Source organism: Hemicordylus capensis, chromosome 2, assembly GCF_027244095.1.
Source record: "Hemicordylus capensis ecotype Gifberg chromosome 2, rHemCap1.1.pri, whole genome shotgun sequence".
Taxonomy (NCBI): Eukaryota; Metazoa; Chordata; class Lepidosauria; order Squamata; family Cordylidae; genus Hemicordylus; species Hemicordylus capensis.
The window spans coordinates 6,287,736-6,306,954 of NC_069658.1; the positions used below are offsets into that span (position 1 = coordinate 6,287,736).

At 45.3% G+C, this 19,219-nt stretch overlaps 1 long non-coding RNA gene across 2 annotated transcripts in view; it reads left to right on the forward strand.

The window, feature by feature from the left end:
* Positions 1-7,387: 7,387 nt before the first annotated feature.
* LOC128346409 (uncharacterized) overlaps positions 7,388-19,219 on the forward strand; it is a 28,350-nt gene continuing 16,518 nt past the window's right edge. The window contains exons 1-2 of one of the 2 annotated variants that reach the window (XR_008316946.1): positions 7,388-7,509; positions 13,192-13,401. This is a non-coding gene — a long non-coding RNA (uncharacterized LOC128346409). Of the gene's footprint in view, positions 7,510-12,205; positions 12,316-13,191; positions 13,402-19,219 lie in introns of those variants that run through there. The other variant, XR_008316945.1, reaches the window with a different exon arrangement.

Genomic DNA, 19,219 nt, shown 5'->3' on the forward strand with positions numbered 1-19,219 from the left:
GAGCCAGACTGGCGTTGGGCGGAATGGACAGCAAATGCAACGCTGCCTCTTGTTTATTTATAGTTCAATTTCTATACCGCCTCTCATAAAACTCATCCCAGGGTGGTTTGCAAAAAGTTAAAATACAATAAAACTCATTAGCAAGTTGCTCTGGTCAGAACTAAACTGCCTACTTTCCTTTCACTATAATCTTACTTGATAATGCTAACTTGGCAAAGGGGCACCTTTTAATGTGGTGATTCTCTTTATTTAGCAGGGGGAGAGTAAACTGGCCCTATCCACCCCCAGCACAGTACCTCCAGTGACTTTTGCTGGTATTTATCTTATTTTTATTTTTAAATTGTGAGCCATTTGGGGACAAGGTTTCATTTTATTTGTTTGTTATTTCTCTGTGTAAACCACCCTGAGCCATTTTTGGAAGGGGGGTATAGAAATTGAATGAATCATAAATAATAATAATTATTATTATCATCCTCACAAGTTAGCCCACTTCAGCCTTAGATGTTCACACGTATGCCATCTTGAACTGGGGTCGATGATGCGATCACAAACTACACCACTGAAGTGTCCCTATGTGTCACTCACTGCACCTGTAGCAAATTTGGTTCAAATTGGTTAGGCGGTTCACAGGTTCACATAGCCCACTTGTGCGTCAAATGTTCATGCTTCTGCCATCTTGAACTGAGGTGGATGACATAATCACAAACTACGCTGTTGAGATATCCCTACATGTCCCTATAGCTGTAGCAAATTTGGTTCAAATTGGTTAGGCAGTTCACAAGTTAGCCCACTTGCACCTCAAACGTTCATGTGTCCGCCATCTTGAATGAGGTGTCATGTCCCTATTTGTCACGCACTATAACTATACCACTTTTGGTTCAAATCATTTAGACAGTCCACAAGTTAGCCCACTTCTGTCTCAAACATTCACACATCTGCCATCTTGAATTGGGGTGGATGACCATTAAAATGGCACCCTTGAGGTGTCCCTTTGTGTCCCTATAGCTGTAGCAAATTTAGTTCAAATAGATTAGGTGTTTCACAAGTGAGCCCACTTGTGCCTCAAACGTTTATGCGTCTGCCATCAAGACAAAGCCTCAGGAAAGCAGAGAGATAGGCATCCCCTATGGGGTAAAAGCTTGAACAAATAAAGTCATCTTTGGTTGCTTTTTAAAAGCAGCCACAGAAGTCAGAGAATGGACACCCAACAGGAGACTATTCCAGAGCCTGAGGGCAACGACAGAGAACACTCTCTCACACATGCATGACAACTGAGCCTATCTCAGCACGTACAGCAGAAACCCCTATCTGAATATATGGGGATGGGGGGTCAAGTGAACAGCTCTAGAGTGACTTTCTGGTAAATCTCATTGCTGACCAGTGCTATATTCTCTCCCTACAGTTGCTGAACATATTTGGATGTGCACCTCTTGTGCTTTATGACCTGTAACTTGAGTACATACATGTGAGCTCAGAATCCCAAACCTATCCCAGCCAGAGTACTATCCAAAGACCCCCATCTTTCCCCTCAACCTCACCATTTCCCAACACAATTATTTTGTGTTGCCTTCACCACGGAGGGCTCCATCAACCTCTCCGGCACCCCCATTCCTAACCCTATAGAGGTATATTATTTCCATGGATGCCCTAACCCCATGCTCCCGACCAGGGATCTCTCTAGCTATGGCAGGGAGAGAGCACTTTGTGGGGTGAGGGTGTCGCAGTGGATTGATATTGTCCTGGCTTCACTGGAACCAGAAGAGTCACTGTTGCTGCTCTGTGGTGTGGGGCCCTCGGTGACCCTTCAGACAGGCCTGTCTCTCCTCTTTCCCATTAAAACATGCCCCCCCACACACAATGGCTGTTCTTACCATTCTCTTCTTGCCACCCCCTCAATACCTCACCCCTCTACTGGGGATTGTAAGGGATGTGGAAGAGGCATGGCCCTTCCCTCTCATTCTTCCGGCCGCTCCGAAACTTTTTGCTTCTCCAGAGTGCAAGGCCCTCCTCCTTTGTGTCAATGCCAAGCTAATCTCTTCTGACCTCCATGTGTCTTTTTTGGCAAGGCGAGCGGGGGGAGGGGAGTCTGTTCCAGACCTGAAATTAAATGATAAAGTATTACTGCCTTGTGTCCGGAGCTTCCCTGACTCCTCTGCCAGGCTAACCTTGAGTGACAGCTGCAGCCAGTTAGCGATCGGCTGCTCTTTCCTGTGGTAAATACGGTTTTTGATTAGACATCTCGCCCGCCTTATCTGGACTTCCAACAGATAACGAAAACCTGGTCTCTCATTCTGGGTACCTCAATCCTAGTGGTATAATTACAAGCAAACATTGTAGCTGCTACAGCCCTGTGGCTGTTTTCCCGAGTTGTACCAAAGGTAGAAACAGCCGCCGGATAGCCAAGATGCAAAAATGGCTTAGAGTCACCTTTGACCCTGTCTTCCCCTTACTCTGTGGAGCAGAAACGCCACTGCCAAGGAGAATGGAGCTGGCCGACTGAATACCTAATGGCTTTCAAGGTCAGCTAGAGGATATGATTTATATGTATGTTTGTGTGTGCGTGCATGTGTGTGTATACAGAAACACACACACACACACACACACACACACACACACTAGCCATGTAATATCATTGTTTGTTTATTTCACTTTTAGCTAATAAATAAACCAATGTTCTGATTGAAATAAATATAATAGTATTTCCAATCTGTGTCTGCATTAGATGGATAATCATGTGCTGAAATAAGGGTTTTGCCTAGATGGCAATGGTGCCACTGTGGATTTCAGGGATAGGCTTATGAGTGGGGAGTTACAGGAGTTGTTGGATACATGCACAATTATACTGCAAACTATCAATATAACAGCATTTATTTGTGTGGTGTGTATGTCTGTACATATATGCATATTTAAAGGAACATTTCTCATGAACTTCTAAATTATCTATCTATCTACTATCTATCTATTACATTTATAAACCACCTAATGTCTAGATCCCTTATTGCTGCTTTTAATTGTACTTTGTGTTGTTTGCTACATGTCCATGTTTTAACAAACATGAACTATGTTTTAACAAAGTACATTTCACTGGTAGTTCGTTAGCCACCTTTGACCATTTTGGAAAAGGCAGGTTGGAAATACGGAATATACATATATACATCCATACAATGAGGTGACCCTTTTAATACCCCCATGAGAACTTTTTATCTTTAAAAGAGAAGGTGGGGACGGAGAAAGGTTTCTGCCTTTGGCCACCATATATACGAAACCCATTTGACTGGTTAAAATGTTCCTTTCCAGACAATGTATTTGCATTCAGTGAATGTGCATATTCGAAGGTGCAACATCATCGTGGCAGGCTCTGCCCCTATGCACATTCATTGTAAGGTCTGCCAAGAGTTCCTGCAAATGTGCCTCTCTGTGCTGAGGGCTTTCTCCATGTGATTCAGAACCAGGAAAAAGCAGAGAGGCAGAGTAGTAGTTTGAATGCTAAACTCAGAGCAAGGAGACCTAGGTTCAAGTACCTGCTCAAGGCCAGGCATGTTTACATTTATCCTGGCTGGACCAATCACAATCTCTCTGCATTGCTTAGGGTTCTTGTAAGGATAAAAACGGGGAGAAGGAGATAATTGTGTTCATCCCCCCAAGATCACATGAGGCTTCCATACAATTATATGTGTAGGGTACTTTGCAGAACTGACAATGGATCCACAAAGGTTGAAGGTGGAGCCTGCTTACCTGATGGACTGCCAAATATATTCACGGAATGCACAGGTATTTCCTAAAGAGCTCTAATGTTTTATAATTGTAAAACCTGTGGTAATGAGCAAGAATTGTTCCCTTTACTAAGCATGGTCTGCCGTGGCTTGTATTTGGATGAGTACTACATAAGAACATAAGAACAGCCCTGCTGGATCAGGCCCAATCTAGTCCAGCATCCTGTTTTGCACAGTGGCCCACCAGATGCCGCTGGAAGCCACAGGCAGGAGAAGCCACAGGCAGGAGAACATGAGAACTCTGTCTGCTGTACAATATTTCCCTGAAGGGATGGGGCTGTAGCTTTGTGGTAGAACATCTGCCTGCATGCAGAAGGACTCGGGATCAATCCCTGGCAGCATCTCCAGTTAGGACTGGGAGAGACTCTCGCCTAAAACCTTGAAGAGCTGCTGCCAGTCAGCATAGACAGTGCTGAGCTAGAAAGGCAGCTTCCTAACAATGGTCATTCCTAACAATGGTCATTATTGCATAGAGTCAGTGAGTTGGCCAGAGAGAGTTCAGAAACTTAGAGGCTATTCTCATGAGCGAGCAAAATTGGGAGCCTAGCCTGGTTTTGCTCGCTTGTGAGAACCAGCGGGCTTGACGGCAGCTATTTAGCCACCCTCTTAGGCTGCTTACAGCTGTGGTGGACACACTTGGGGAGGGGGATCCCAGAAATGCACCACGAACTCGTGCAGTGCATTACTGGGGCTCCAGGGGGCACTTTCCTTCACCTGACCTCTGGAGCTGCCGAGTGTGGTGAGGTGTTGACGGCCCGCAGGAGAGCCACCGCTCGTCTGGGTGGGTGATCCACCCATCCAGAGATGGGTAAATGATCGTCTGTGGGGAGAGCGGGTGAAAGCCGGTCTCCCTGCAAACCTCATCTCAGCTCTTCAAACTGCTTGTGTGAAGTGCCTTCTAAGTGTGTGTGAGAGAGCGGGGGGAGGGAGTGGGAGTGAGGAAGCGGCCAGATTTTGGAAAGGTACCCCAAATGGTGCCAAAATCTGGCCACTTCTCACTCCAATTTCTATGAGTGAGTGACAATTTCTGTCGCCCTAATGCATGGGTGACAATTGCCTATCGCTGCGATGATAGTTCTGGTCCACATTTTAAATCTGTGATGTATGAATTCAGATTATCTTCCTTGGAGGCCTTCAGGGGAACCTTAAAGTCCCATGTTTTTAACCTGACTTTTAATGATATTTAGTTTTAGTTTTAATTTTAATCTGCTTTTAAGATGGTTTTTAATTTTAATTATGTAGGGGTTTTTTAATTTATTTTAATGTTAACTTCCCTGAGCCACTTTAGGAAGGGTGGTATATAAATCAAATAAACAAACAAATACAATAAAATAAAGAGTGCAGCTCTCGTGCATTGTCAAAGGGGAGGGGACAGCCCCTTTCCTGCTATGACCCAACTCTTCGATCCTTTGTCACATATGGCTGCACAGATCCTCATCTTTGGATGCAGCTAGAGACTCAGGGGCAATGAGATCCCATTTCCAAGTAAGAAATGATGCCCATGTCAATCAGATGGCATCTTATTTTTTATTTTATTTTTAAAAAAAATTTCAAGTTCAAAGAGATTTAATTATTTGTGATTTTGTCTTCATGTAGCATCCCAAGATTTCATTTTCATGTTGAGAGATTATGCCTCTGAGGACTTCCCAAATTTGGTACTAATCTGTTCTGGAGCTAGAAGAACAATTGGTTAATACTAGCAAAAGAGAGCTAAAAATGAGCTGATACAGTGGACAATTTTGTCTTTTTTATCTGAGTAAAACTCTGCTTACTCCCTTCTGAGATGTGACTGCCCTGAGAAAAAGAAGATTGCATTTGCCCGATGACTTCATTGTTTATAAGGAGCTGTCTCTATTGATCAGTGGCTGAAGGAGGCATGAGGCTCATGGTTTACGCTTTCCATCTTAAGTGCGAGAGGAGGCCTAAGTAATTTCCCCAGCAACGGACAGTGTATGGAGTCCCATCATCTGTGCTTAATTTAGCTTCCCACCCCCCACCAGCACCGCGTCGATCCCAAGGGTCTGAGGCAGGTGAAAACACAAAAGAAAAACCCAATTAAAATATAAACGAAATACACTGAAATATGGTTGAATAGTGGGGCTAGTCATAGCTGGCAGCATTTAAAATACATTGTAAATTTAGTAGCACCTTTTCAGCCTATGTTTCAATTAGAGGTGAGTGGAACGTTCTCTTGAGAACTCTTTTGGCTAAGGAAGTGGGAGACTGAGGTCACGGAAGTGTGCTCCTTACATGGCGTGCTGGCTGGCATGGGTGCTTTCCAGACTAGACCCTACAATGGGGTCAGGACGAATCTCGGAAGTGTGCTTCCACACTTCTTGTGTCGTGACACCGCAGTCCCTCCGTGGACAGCAGGGTGCCGTTCACATTTCCAATGCCTTGTTGCAGATTTAATCACTGCGATATAGAGCAAGGACGTCGTATATCCGGCGAGAACAAGTTGCTGTTTTTTCGGGCTGTTAATTGCTGCGAGACTACTCCCCCTGCCATTTATGTTTTGAATGCGACTTGCCCAAATAGAGGTGTTTTGCTGCTGGTGAGCAGCTAGTCTGAAAAGCACCCTGGCAATTGATTTCCCAGAGTTGTAGATAAGGGAGCAGAGATTTGCCTGTGGCCATGCACACCCTGTTGCAGGTGGAAGGTGATGTAAGTGCTGTGAAGGTAAAGCTGAAGTGTGCCGTAATGTCGGTGTTGACTCCTGTTGACCACAGAGCCTTGCGGTTGTCTTTGGTAGAATACAGGAGGGGTTTTCCATTGTCTCCTCCCATGCAGTATGAGATGATGCCTTTCAGCAACTTCCTATATCACTGCTGCCCGATATAGGTGTTTCCCATAGTCTGGGAAACATACCAGTGGGGATTCAAACCGGCAACCTCTGGCTTGGTAGTCAAGCCATTTCCCCCACTGCACCATTAGGTAAGTGCTGTACCTTAATGTTAATGTAAGTGCTGTACCTTAATTGTTCTGTGTCAGGAGTGACCAACCCTGAGGTCTATGGCAGGAGTCCAACAAACAGCTGTTGTGGTCCAACAACCAGCTGGTGTTGGACTAAACTCCCATCAGCCACAATGGCCTTGTGGCTGGGGATGATAGGAGTTGTAGTCCAATAATAGCTGGAGAGCCTCCGGTTGGCCACCGCTGGTTTATCAGCATGACTATCACTTCATATGCTAGAAGATCCAGGTTCAAATTCTAGACAAGCCTCTGTGAGTGGAGAGAAGGAGGTGGTGGGTGGTGGTACCTTTTTTGGAGGGAGGAGGGCAATCTATCAATGGCGACTTCTCATGATGGGTATATGGAACCCATATGGGCCATAGGAGGTGACCAAGATGCTGGCATTCGTTTCTTTAGGAAATAGAACAAAACCATCGTAAGCGACTGATTAATTTCCTCTTGGCAAAATGAGCATTTGTGTTGCAGCAGTTTTCTAATACACAGTAGCTGGCATACAGTGAATGAAGTGTACTGGTGCCACAGGAGGAGTGGTGGTGTGCTGCTACTGGGTTTGACCTACATGAGAGTGCTGGCAGGGTGTGTGTATGTGTGAGATTCTGATGACTTCCTCTTACCCTAGAAATTCTCTATGATACCCAGCCCCCCCCCCCAAGTCCCTATGGGTCACACAGCCCTCAGGAATATTTTCAATTGGGACAGAAGGCTTCCAAGGGAAGGTGAAGTAATTGAAATCTCCCTCCCCCTGTGAACACCACATTATGAGGTGAGTCTCATGATCAGTAAGGCTTGCCATAAGGGGGTTAGTGGGGAGAGCGGGCTTAGCCCTCTCTCCCTGTAGACGATCAAGGCAGCAGCCCTGGGCAGCCGGATTGGCCACACACACGACTGTCAGCTCCATGACGGAGTCGGCGGGGGCATGAGTGCGCGGGGCATGCTGGAGAGACCCCAGAGCCCGGGAGTCTCCTCGTCTGTTGCTGCACCATGGAGCTGCACCGCAGCAATACACAATCAAAAAAACATGGTTAACAGAGCACTCGTTCCATTAACCTCATTTTAGGTGAGGGCTACTTCAGCAGCTTTGAGGAAACCAGGCTTGCCTGCGAGCCCGGTGGTTCTCACGCTTGCCCAAAAGCAGGCTAGGCTCCCTTAGCCTGCTTTTGGCCGATCGTGAGAATAGCCTCTATGTCATAGTGTAATTTCATGGTGAGAGGATTTGGGGGTAAAAAAAAAAAATGGTGGCTACCACGAGCCATCATGAGGATTACCACTGCCTTGAAACAAGTGGTGGCAAAACAAGTGGGTTGTGGGGCTCGGGAAATTTGAATCTCCCCTTGGCCTCCAAATCAAAGTTCTTTTGTGAGAAAAGTTGGCTTAGCCCTAGAATGAATAAGGGACAAAGGATGTGATTTGTGCTAGCGGTGCCACTGCATGAGCTCTGGCCCACACTCCCACCTGCGACATGCCAAGTGAAGCATGCCTGACATTCTCCCTGACTTGTCTGAAGAGATGTGTAGATTACATGGTGCAGAAAGAGGGCTGTGAAAGGTTGCCATAGGACCTTCCGTTACAAAATCCTACACTACTTACAGGGAAGGCTGGCGTGGCTGATTCCTTTCTTTGGAGTTCTGGACGGTTGATACAGCAGGCTGTAATTGATTGGGCACTAACTTGCTTTCTTGGTTTGTGCGTATGAGCTTTCAGATAGTTTTAAAATTATTTTGATACGATTGCTGATTTTTATCCTTTAGCCACTTTGAAAGCCCAATGGGGCTAATTTAAGCAGGGTTTGTTTTTATTTTATTTTATTTTTATTTTTTAAAAAATTAAAGTAAATTCAACACTACCCTTAACATGTATAACTCCCTTGCCCTCAGTCATATTTCTTGGGATAATTTTTCTTTGCCTCCTATAACTTCTCTAGAAATCTCATTATCCAGTGAACCTGTTTGTTCTTGATTAAACAACTGGGAAAATGAGAAACAGAGCACAGCAGGTAAAAACCCCAATTTGTAGCAAAATCGAGGAACTCGCCCAGTAGGGGTGTGCATGGAACCACTAGCAGCAGTTTGGTTTGAATTTGAACCAAATTAGAACCGAACTGCCAGCCTGAAAACTGTTTTTTTTTTAGAACCAGTGGGGCAGTTTGGTTCATGCACAAGAACTGGTTTGGCCCGGTTTGGGATGCTTGTAAAGAAGAATTTTGAAAAGATTCCCCTTTACAAGCATTGGGGGGATCCCTAGAGACTCAATTAGGGTTGAAAAGAGTGTGTGGGGGTATGTGGGAGGTCACTTTACCTACAGTGGGTAACGTCTCTTCTGGGTCCCGCCAGTGCTCCCCACCATCAGTGCGGGCTGGCCAGGGCCTGGTTCACAAAGTGAGTGACTGACCCCTGTCTCATGTTTACTCAGAAGTAAGTCCTTCCGTGTCCAGTGGTGCGTACTCCCAGCTGAATGTGTATAGGATTTAGGGGTCTGCAGAACCGGTTTGTGATTGAACCAGTCTGCTGCAAACTGGGCAGGTTTGAGTGGTTCAGCAGCGAACCGCTTTGAACCGGTTTGCACTGATTCATCAGTTCACCCAGCCAAGCTGGTCGGTTTGACTGAACCAGTCCATGGAATGGTAGTTTGGTCCAAATTTGGACCAAACTGTCACAAACAGTCTGTGCACATCCCTAATGGCTTTAAGAGGGGCTTGGATAACTTCATGGAGGAGAGGTGTATCAACGGCTACCAGTTGGAGGGCTGTGGGCCACCTCCAGCCTGAAAGGCAGGATGCCTCTCAATACCAGTTGCAGGCGAGTAACAGCAGGAGGGAGGGCATGCCCCTTTCAACTCCTGCCTGTAGGCTTCCAGCGGCATCTGGTGGGCCACTGTGCGAAACAGGATGCTGGACTAGATGGGCCTTGGGCCTGATCCAGCAGGTCTGTTCTGATGTTCTTATGATTCACCTGCTCTGATTTCTGTAACGTAGAGTATGATGGTGTGATTATACAGAGGAGATACATACCTTAATTTCTGAATTACATTTAGTTTATGAGCCAGGCCCACAAATATTGGCCATTGGTACCAGCTCAGGGGATGAATGAATCCCTTGAATGAATACCATCATGTTTTTTGGCAACATATAACCCCCTAGAGGTGAAAAATAGAGCATTGCTGCATTTACAGTTTTCTGTGTCTTGTTAAGGTAAAGTGTGCCGTCGAGTCGGTGTCAACTCCTGGCAAACAGAGAGCCCTGTGGCTGTCTTTGGTAGAATACAGGAGGGGTTGACCATTGCCTCCTCCCACGCAGTATGAGATGATGCCTTTCAGCATCTTCCTTTATCGCTGCAGCCCGATTTGGTACCAGCGGGGAGTCGAACTGGCAACCCTCTGCTTGTTAGTCAAGCATTTCCCCGCTGCGCCACTTAAGGCAGATTACCCCTTCTTTATCCCTACTGCCATACAATCAGGGTAAAACTGCAGTCCTTTTTGCACAGAGGAAAGGGTTAGGGTAACTGAACAAATTGTTCTACTTTCATCGTGGAGAAATATTTGGCGGGCATTCCTGCCAATTTTCATTTCCATTCCTCTAACAACATTGATAAAACATTTCTAGTCGTTTTTGTGTTTTTAATCCTTTTAAAACATCATTGCAAATTTGGCCGCTGCAGTGTAGGCCCCATGGTCTGGGCATCTGAAGCATGAGAACACACTGGAAGCTGAGGGTCTTGCAATGCAATCACCTCTTTTCCGTCTCTGGCATGTAGACCTTGTCAAAAATCACATGCAGCATTTCCCCCCCATCACCCAGATGGTACTAACCACCATCTAATGTACAACTTGAGCGAGCTGGCTTATTTTGGCCCATTACTGTGGATCAATGCATTAAGTGCGACACAAGAGCCCTATTCAGGCATTATGTTATACGAGTGTACAGAAGTCTGTACGCTTGTACATTCTTTGTGTGAATGACTGTACCTGAATTCATTTTAAAAAGTGATCCTGGGTACAGGCCCCTAAAATACATGGTACAGAGAGGGAGTTATACTGCTCTCTGTGTCCAACTAACATGTATATAACTGTCCCTGTGTACAGATCTATATCTGTGTACACTGTACAATCATTGTACGAGTGCTGAACATACTGTGTGAAGAAGGCTAAGGATGCCACTGAAAACAACATCCCCATATTATGTTCTCCTGCACTTCGCAAACTGTGAAGTCATAATGTGTGAGTTGTTGTTCCCACGCCACATAACTGATTGCCACTTGTGGGGCAGAGAGAAGCAAAACTGATAACTGCACAAGACCCTCTATGCTACAAGGGATGTGGAGAAGAATTCAACCTGTATTCATTCATTCATTCATTCATTCACCTTGCTTAATTTATTTATCATATTTTAATACTGCCTAATATAAGCTCCAGTTGCCGCCAGCTCGGCTGGTGGCCACGTGGGGACGGGCCTTCTTGATTGTTGCCCCAAGACTGTGGAATGTGCTCCCTACTGAAATACGATCCTCCCCATCTCTGACATTTTTTTAAAAGCACTTGAAAACCAACCCGTCACCCAAGCTTTATCAGCTTTTTATTTTTAGGTTTTAATCTGTTTTGATGTTTAGATGGTTTAAATTCTTTAAAGGTTTTTGTGTAATGTTTTTAACTTGTTTTATGTTATTGTTAGCCACCTAGAGATGAAAGTTTGGGGCGGTGTACATATTTGACAAATAAATAAATAAATAAATACATCTCTAGGCGGTGTTCAAAAAAGTCACAGATAAAAATACATGACACAATTAAAACAATAGAATAAAGTAGTTATTAAAACCAGTCTTTAAAATTATTAAAATTAATTCTCATTAAGAGCCTGTGAAATATTATACAAATATTATATTTGTATGCTACCCCAAACTTATATCTCTGGGTGGTTGACAATAACGAAAAACAAATTAAAACTACAACAAAAATCAAAACAATTTTATTTGTTTGTTTATTCATACATGCATGTATGTATGTTTTTACATCATTCCCATGCCATGTGCAATTATATAATTCCCATAAGTTGTTGTTGTTTTTTTAAATCATTGCTTTTCCTGGTCAAATTGTCTTTGACTTTCACAATACTGCTATTGCATTATGATGTTATCATAGCACCACATTATGTCAATAGAATGTGCTTGACCAATATAGTGCATACTGCATAATTATCTTATAGAATTCAGTACCACAAGGTGTCGTAAAAGACTAGCTGTGTTCATAGAGGAAAAGTTTATCAGCACTAGCCCTGATATCAGCATTGAATGGTTTGTGATTTTATGTCCTTTGAGGACCTATTATGGTTGAGCAAAACCTAGAGGGCCTGCTATGGCCTGCTTCAGTCTGCAGTGAAGTCCTGTCTGGTTGGGGCGGAAACAAACCAGACAAAACCATTCAGCCACCCATTGCTGCAGCCTCAGGAAAGACTACAATTCCCAGGAGCACCCACACCTCTCCCAGGACTCCAGGGGAATTAAAGGGGGTGGAGGGCAGAGATGATGTTTAAATACAAGTCACAGAAGATGCGGCCATGACCTGTCTCCTGTCCAGTCCTGTAAGTACTTTTAATGAGGGGGGTGGGAAAAGCACTTAGGGACATGGGAAGTATTTTATTTAATATGTTAAAAGGTTTTTTATTTTTTTAGTTCTCCATTTTTAGCTTCCTATTAATAACTTTTAATTTGAAACTTTTTAAAATTTGTAATTTAAAATGTGGTTTTAGACTGGTCTTTTAACTTGTTTTATTAAAGTTTTATTGTACATTATATCTGTTATTTGGATGGTATGAGCTGCCCCAAGCAGTAGTATACTGGAGGGCTGGGTATAAATATCAATAATAATAACCACAACACACAACAATAACAACATCTACAAATTGAAATTGAAAGGCTGTGACAGAAGAAGACCAAAATAATCCCAGTGGTAATTGGCGCCCTAGGTGCAATTCCAAAAGACCTTGAAGAGCACCTCAACACCATAGGGGCCACAGAAATCACCATCAGCCAATTACAAAAAGCAGCTTTACTGGGAATCACCTATATTTTGCAACAATGTCTATAACAATAACAGCAATATTGAAAATAAAATCCAGCCACCCCAGGTCCTTAGGAAGGACTCAATGTCTGGATAAAACAAGCCAGTCAATAACATCTGTCTGACTGTGTAAACAACAACAACAATAAAGTAGAAGAAGAAGTCAGACAATTGATCCATCTAGTTTAGAATTGTCCACTCTAATGCCTCCTGTAACAGGGATTCCCAGATGTGGTTGACTACAATTCCCATAATCCTCAGCTGCAATGGCCAATTAAATTGAGGACCCTGCCTAGGCACCGAGGTCGTCCCTGAATCGAATAGGGCCCACCTCACGCAGCCCTAATACCTATACTATTTACAAATGCATGCATCAAAATGTTCGTCCCTCTTGCAGAAACCACAGCAGCAGTTTTAGGACAGCTGGCAGCAGCAGCAGGGGGAAAAAGTTAAGTGTCTCAGTGTCTTGCGGAGCAGTCCTGTGAAAAGGGAAGACAAGGATGAGAGCACCGTGGGAATTGCAGCTTTTGTAGACAGCTCTGAAATGAGGAAGATGGCAGAAAACCAGCTTCAGTGCCGGCGCCAGATTGTCAGGATATCATGTAAGGTAGGGATGTCACCGTCATCAGACAGATTCAATGTCTGACCCAGATATTACAGCTCCACAGGTAGAGACAACAATTCCACACCTTTGGAAAATCAGGAAGGGATAAAAATGGTTTGAGGAAAGGGCATTATTTTAAGTCCTGTCTGCAGTTTATTTCACTCTTGTGGTGATGGAGGAACTTCTTGCAGACTAGATGGGCTCACGTTTTGTGCTGCAGACAGCTCTTCGGCTACAGCAAGGCATACAGGGGCCCCATTTGCACACATAATGCCTAACCAGAGTTAAATGGGGCAGAGGTTGGAATTTGTGAATGTCCGAATATGTGAAACCATGGTTTCACAGCAAAAGCAACCTGTGGTTTCCCCTTCCAAGCTCCAGTTTGAACCTTTGGTTTGTAGTGAGTTTCACTACTACAACCTGAGATTTGAAGGTGGCAGTGTTACATCAAAATGCAGGTGCCACCATAACCATGGTTTCATCCTGTTTCTGGAACAAAAATCATAGAGATGGCAGCCCAGACTTGCCCAGGAATGTGGCTGCTCCATGCCTGCTGTGCTTCTCACCTGCCACCTCTCCAGGCACTTTCGTGCTCCCCGTCTCTGTGCTCCTCAAGCCATTGCCCGGCAACCGGGATACCGCCTTGTCCCATCCCAAGTTTCTAAGCCTGTCAAAGGGTGGTGCCCACTCTCCACTGTGTCTCTTGTTCCCCCTCTCTGGCAACCAGAACAGGAAGTGGACAGAACGGCAAGATGGGCACTATGTGTTTTGTTCAAAAATAAATTGATTAAAAAGTATGTTCACAAGCACATTCAGTCGTGGGCAACCGGATTAGATTGCTGCAAAGTTAACATATGGCAGGGCAGCAATATCCTGGGTTGGGTTTAAAACGCAGCCCCACCCAGGAATTCTCACTCTACGTTTTGTACAACAAAGTTGGGAAGTGGGGGCCGGGCCGCTTCCCCTTGGGTAAAAGCATTCAGTCTCTGGCATCACTCATGAGAAGAACCATCCAGCAGGAACAGTACTGCCTCCAGTTCATGGAGTGATTCTTCCTGTGTGATGACGATGATGGCTGAGTGGACGGCTCCCTCATGATAGTGATAGCCCACAGAGTCATGCACGTGGGACGCCCAGCCTGGCTGCTCGACACAAGCAAGCAGCGAAGATGGGTACCACAACAACACCTTTCTCTGTCTTGCCAACTGTCGCGATGAAGCAGTCCAAGGAGTCCCTCCACCAGTCCAGTCACCCATTGGCACATGTCCATGTTTGGTTTTGCCTGGTTTGGCCACCCTACCTTCCTGGGATCTCTGATAACAGGGGTCCCCTCTCCCGCAATTCACTGTGGCAGCCGATCTGCATACACCGCAACACCAGTCCAAACCTGGGAAATTTGAATGAGAGTAAAAATCTATCCCCAGCCCTGACGTTTCCTTAGTCTGTCCACCTGGTACCCCCTGGACACATGGAGTGGCCACTCTTCCTTGGGAGTATGAAAGAGTTGCCTGGAGAGGAGGGGGTTATGGTGTGCAAGTTATATTATTTACCAGAGAGAACAGGGGCCCATGAAAGTGGGACCCCTTTTATTGGATGGCCTACTTCATGAGAGCACAGTCTGACAAGGGACCCAAGCTTACTGAGCCTATGGTCATCGCAAGTGCATCCTTGCTCACAGTGGACCAGATTCCAGGATCCTTTGCCCTCCCTCATATCCATATTCCCTCCTAGGAAGTCACGCTCAGCACTCCCCCTTGAAGATTGTGGCCAATGGCTACTGCCCTGTAGACATTCTGATGCCTTGTCCACAGTCTGGAGACGTGAGTGCAATGGATCTTGCTGGCATGTAGCCTTGGCGGACCAAGAAGAGGAAGTGGCTCCCCTACCCTGTAACCGAGGTTGCAAGGCTATGGTTGGATGAATGCCTGTGATGCAATTCATAGTTACAAAAATTAACCTCCAGTTTGTCTACCTACCGTTTGCCGTTATGTGTGAATGCAGCCAGGGACTCAATGATGAGATGCACATCTGACGTGTCACTTGCTTTCTAGCTCCTGATTGGCTCCCCAATAAGGAAAGCAGACTGGGGAGATTATCTTTGGTTGCCCTCGTTTGTTTCCAGACTTTCCACATCTAGTACTAATTCAAGTGAATTGTGCATGGATTCAAGGACATTGTTCGTGGGGGTTTTATTTATTGATTTGCCACTTTTAAATAGCACCTTTCAGTAAATGCAGTCAAGGTGGTCCACAGGTTTAAAATGGTGACTTCAATATCATGAACAAGATGCAAAAGAGAAGGAAAGAAGAAATCATAGAATGCAAGGACCCTGGTGCTTTCCTAGGCGGGCGGATTCGCTACAGCAGGAGCACAGCACAAACAAGCTATCTTTTTCAGACACATATAATGCATAGTAACTGTGAATTGAAGAGCACAGCTGAATAATGCCATTGGCTGTATGAATGGCACCTTCTGTCGCTGTCCAGATGTCACTGTAAATGGTTCTCTTGTATGAACGCCTTCCCCCTCCAGCCGAAGTGCAGCGAAGCTGTGTTCAGTCACAGGAGTGGAGGGAAGCTGGCGGCAGCCCCGGTTCCACTTGGCGGTGGCGCTCCCCCTCCCACGCCCCCTGCATATGATGTCAGATGCAGGCTGCCCTGGCCAAGAATGGAAATGCAGCCCTGGCCAGAATATGCTTGAAAATGGGCCACACAGCTCTGTTTGCAAGTGTGCCATGCCCCCCCCCCGCATCTGATGTCAGACACAGTGGGTGTGGCTGGGCCGCAATCCACGGCCCCTGAGCATGGTGGCCCAGGTTCTTCGACCCTGTTTGCACAATGGTGGCTCCACCCCTGTTCAGTCGCCATTTGGGAAAGCTCTTTTGGCCTCTGAAGAAGGGACTTCTGGGAGGGGAAGAGCTAAATGGCAGTTGTTCGCAGACTGGGCAGTGGACAGGGCCTTTTCCATCTGGCTTCTGCCTCTGGAGCAGTCTTGTGGGATCCAGGAGGGAGCAGCTACAGGGGAGTCACTTTGAGCCGGACCAGCGGAAGGGGCTTCACTGGCTCACCTCTCCCTCTGATGCAACCAGGTGCGATCACTGCACGAACGAGCTATGTGAGGAAAGGAGGCAACGTGTTAGGATTTGTTTCCCATTTCTATCAATATGGAAGAAAGAGGGGTTTTAAAAAATTTTTTTAAAGATAACAACAGGCACTTTTAAAAGACAAAGGCATTCTGAGGAGGTGCCTAAGAATAGCCAAGCCAAGAGCGACTCTGTATGTCAGTTCAAAGCCAACGAGCCGAGCTGCTTAAGAGCCCTTTCCCCTACACCCTAGAGGGGATTGGTAACACAGTCGAGGAGGCTTAGCTATACCTTCCAGGGCATTTATGAGGCTTTCTATTGATCTGAAACCTTTTGTTGTCTAGGAAAAGGTAAAAGAATATCTGGGTAAATTGGAATTGACAAAACCAGGCAACCCCAGACAGGGAAGTCTCACGGGTCTCCTGTAACCACAGTCAAGAGATTGAAAGCGAAGCGATCAATTTGGCTGGAGAAAAAGCCTCTGGGGGAAGATGGCTTTACTGGGGAAAGGTCTGTAGTTAAGAACCACATAGCTGACATCATTGTGGATGGAAAGAAGGGCTCCTGTGAAGAAATTCTTGCATGTAGCAGATCTGCTTCCTCATTCAGGAATGATGACGACATTAAATGTTGAAGGGTCATAGCCAGGGCTGCATTTACAGATTGCAGTAAAGGATATCACATCAAACAGAGAACATCATCTCTTGAAGGACTGCAAAGATATCATTGAAAATGGGTGGGCGATGCCCAGTCAAATCACAAAAGCCAGAGATCTTGTGGAGGAGATTTCCAGCATTTTAAGGCTTTGCATATGTTCTTGGTTCCTCCCATTGTCTGCAAGACAAGACCAGAATTATGGGAAAGGAGAGCAATTATGCAAATGTATTAAATTTGCATTATCTGTTCAGATTGCAGAATTCAGTTTCACCTTGGTACGTAATCTAGATTGCCTGGATGCATACTATTACATTTTTTTAAAAAAACTGCAGTACACAGGTCAGGAGTGCAAATGACCAAAGGTAAAAACATCTGCGGGTATGTGGATGTGTTTTCAATGAATTGTCATGTTTTCAGTTTGGAGGTGTGCCCGCCAGGTGTCAAGTGACACGGTGTCTGACACTGGATGCTGCTTTTTGATGATTTCTGTATCCATTCAGCACTGGTGTAGATAACAGTTTCTCTTTACGGAAGAGTGATGGAGAGAGGGAGAGAGATGAGATGGAGATTCAGAAGATAAAGGGTTTGCTGCTGCTTCTCAGCGGTCAACAACTAGATTGGCCATCAGGCCAGGTCAACGATAGCCGCCACCACGCAGTCCTTTCTTCCCTGCTCCCCTGGTGTTAGGTGGTACCGTGGACACCATTCTCCACTGAGAATGAGTCTTTCTCTTTCTCCCACTGTGCTAAAAACAAGGGAAGAGGGAGAGGGGAGGAGAGTGGGAGGAAGAGGAATCATGTATGTGGCTGCTTATCTACTACACAGGTATCTCCTAATGCCTTCTGCTAACCCAGAAATAACACGAGACAACTCTGTGATTGCCCAGTATCTGCGGACCCACAAAAAGTTGTGATTATGATGACCTTACTGAGGGTTGAAGTCAATGGGGAGTAAAGGCAAAGTTGTCTGGATTAGTCACATTAGATCGCACAGTGAATGGAAAGGCATCAGTACCCAGTGTAGCCAATGAGATCCAGTTATGTGTGGACATCACTGAGGATAAATGAAACCAATAGGGAAGCAGAGAATAAGAGAGGGCAATGTAAATGAATTTTTAAAAGCAGTGCTGGAAAGTTATTAAAAGGGGAGGCAATTTCCAATACTGCAGAAAGCGCTACCCCCAACAGTGAGCAATTTTAGCACAGTTCTTAAGCTTGCAGTTACCCACTGCTTCTCCCCCCGCTGCCCCACAGGCCCACTGAAGCTATGAATGTCCACCGTTTCTTAGGATAAAAGATAACAGCCGTAACGGCAATGCATACTCTCAACAACTTTATTGGGATGCACATGCTAATTGCACTCAACTCTGTCTGGATCAGGGCCCTAACTGATGAAATGGCTTCTGGCCTTCCACTGCCAAATGGTGGCTCTGACCTGCATTCTCAAAAGAGTGCATCCATCTGGATTTCTTTGGAAGATTGGGATTGGGAGCCGAGGATTATGTAATGCTTGGCAAGGTAGTTTGCATCTAATGTTATCCCGGAAGGTATAAAATTGCAGCTTTATTGGAAGGACTGCAGTGCCTATGGAGGATCCCAGAGCATAAAATCCTGTTGTATCAAATGATACAGACTCAGCATGTGAATATAAGAACCATAATAGTAAAGGTTTTACATATTTAATTTCTTGGCAAACCTCAGCAGACCACACGGGCATTGATTTAAGCACTTGCCGGCCGTATGCGGGACTGTTCGCCGACTCTGCTTTTAGCACCAGTGTTGATATAGTAAAACCCTTTTGTTAGCAGGGGTACCAAATAAGAACTTATCTCCTAATGGCAGCAGCTTCACTCTGTTTATGTCAGCGCTGCAGTATGTGAAGGCTGGTGTGTCTTGGCTGATTAAAATCCTACAGAATGGGAAACTTCGAGAGCCATAAACAGAGAGGTGAAGGCCAGTTCTGCATCGCAGGGGTGGGGGAGGGGGAGAGCCACTTTGTTGTTGATTATTATTCAGTAACAATCAAGTTATTGATCTGCTCAGTGGCTTTATGACGACTGTGCCTTGCACACATGGAAACATG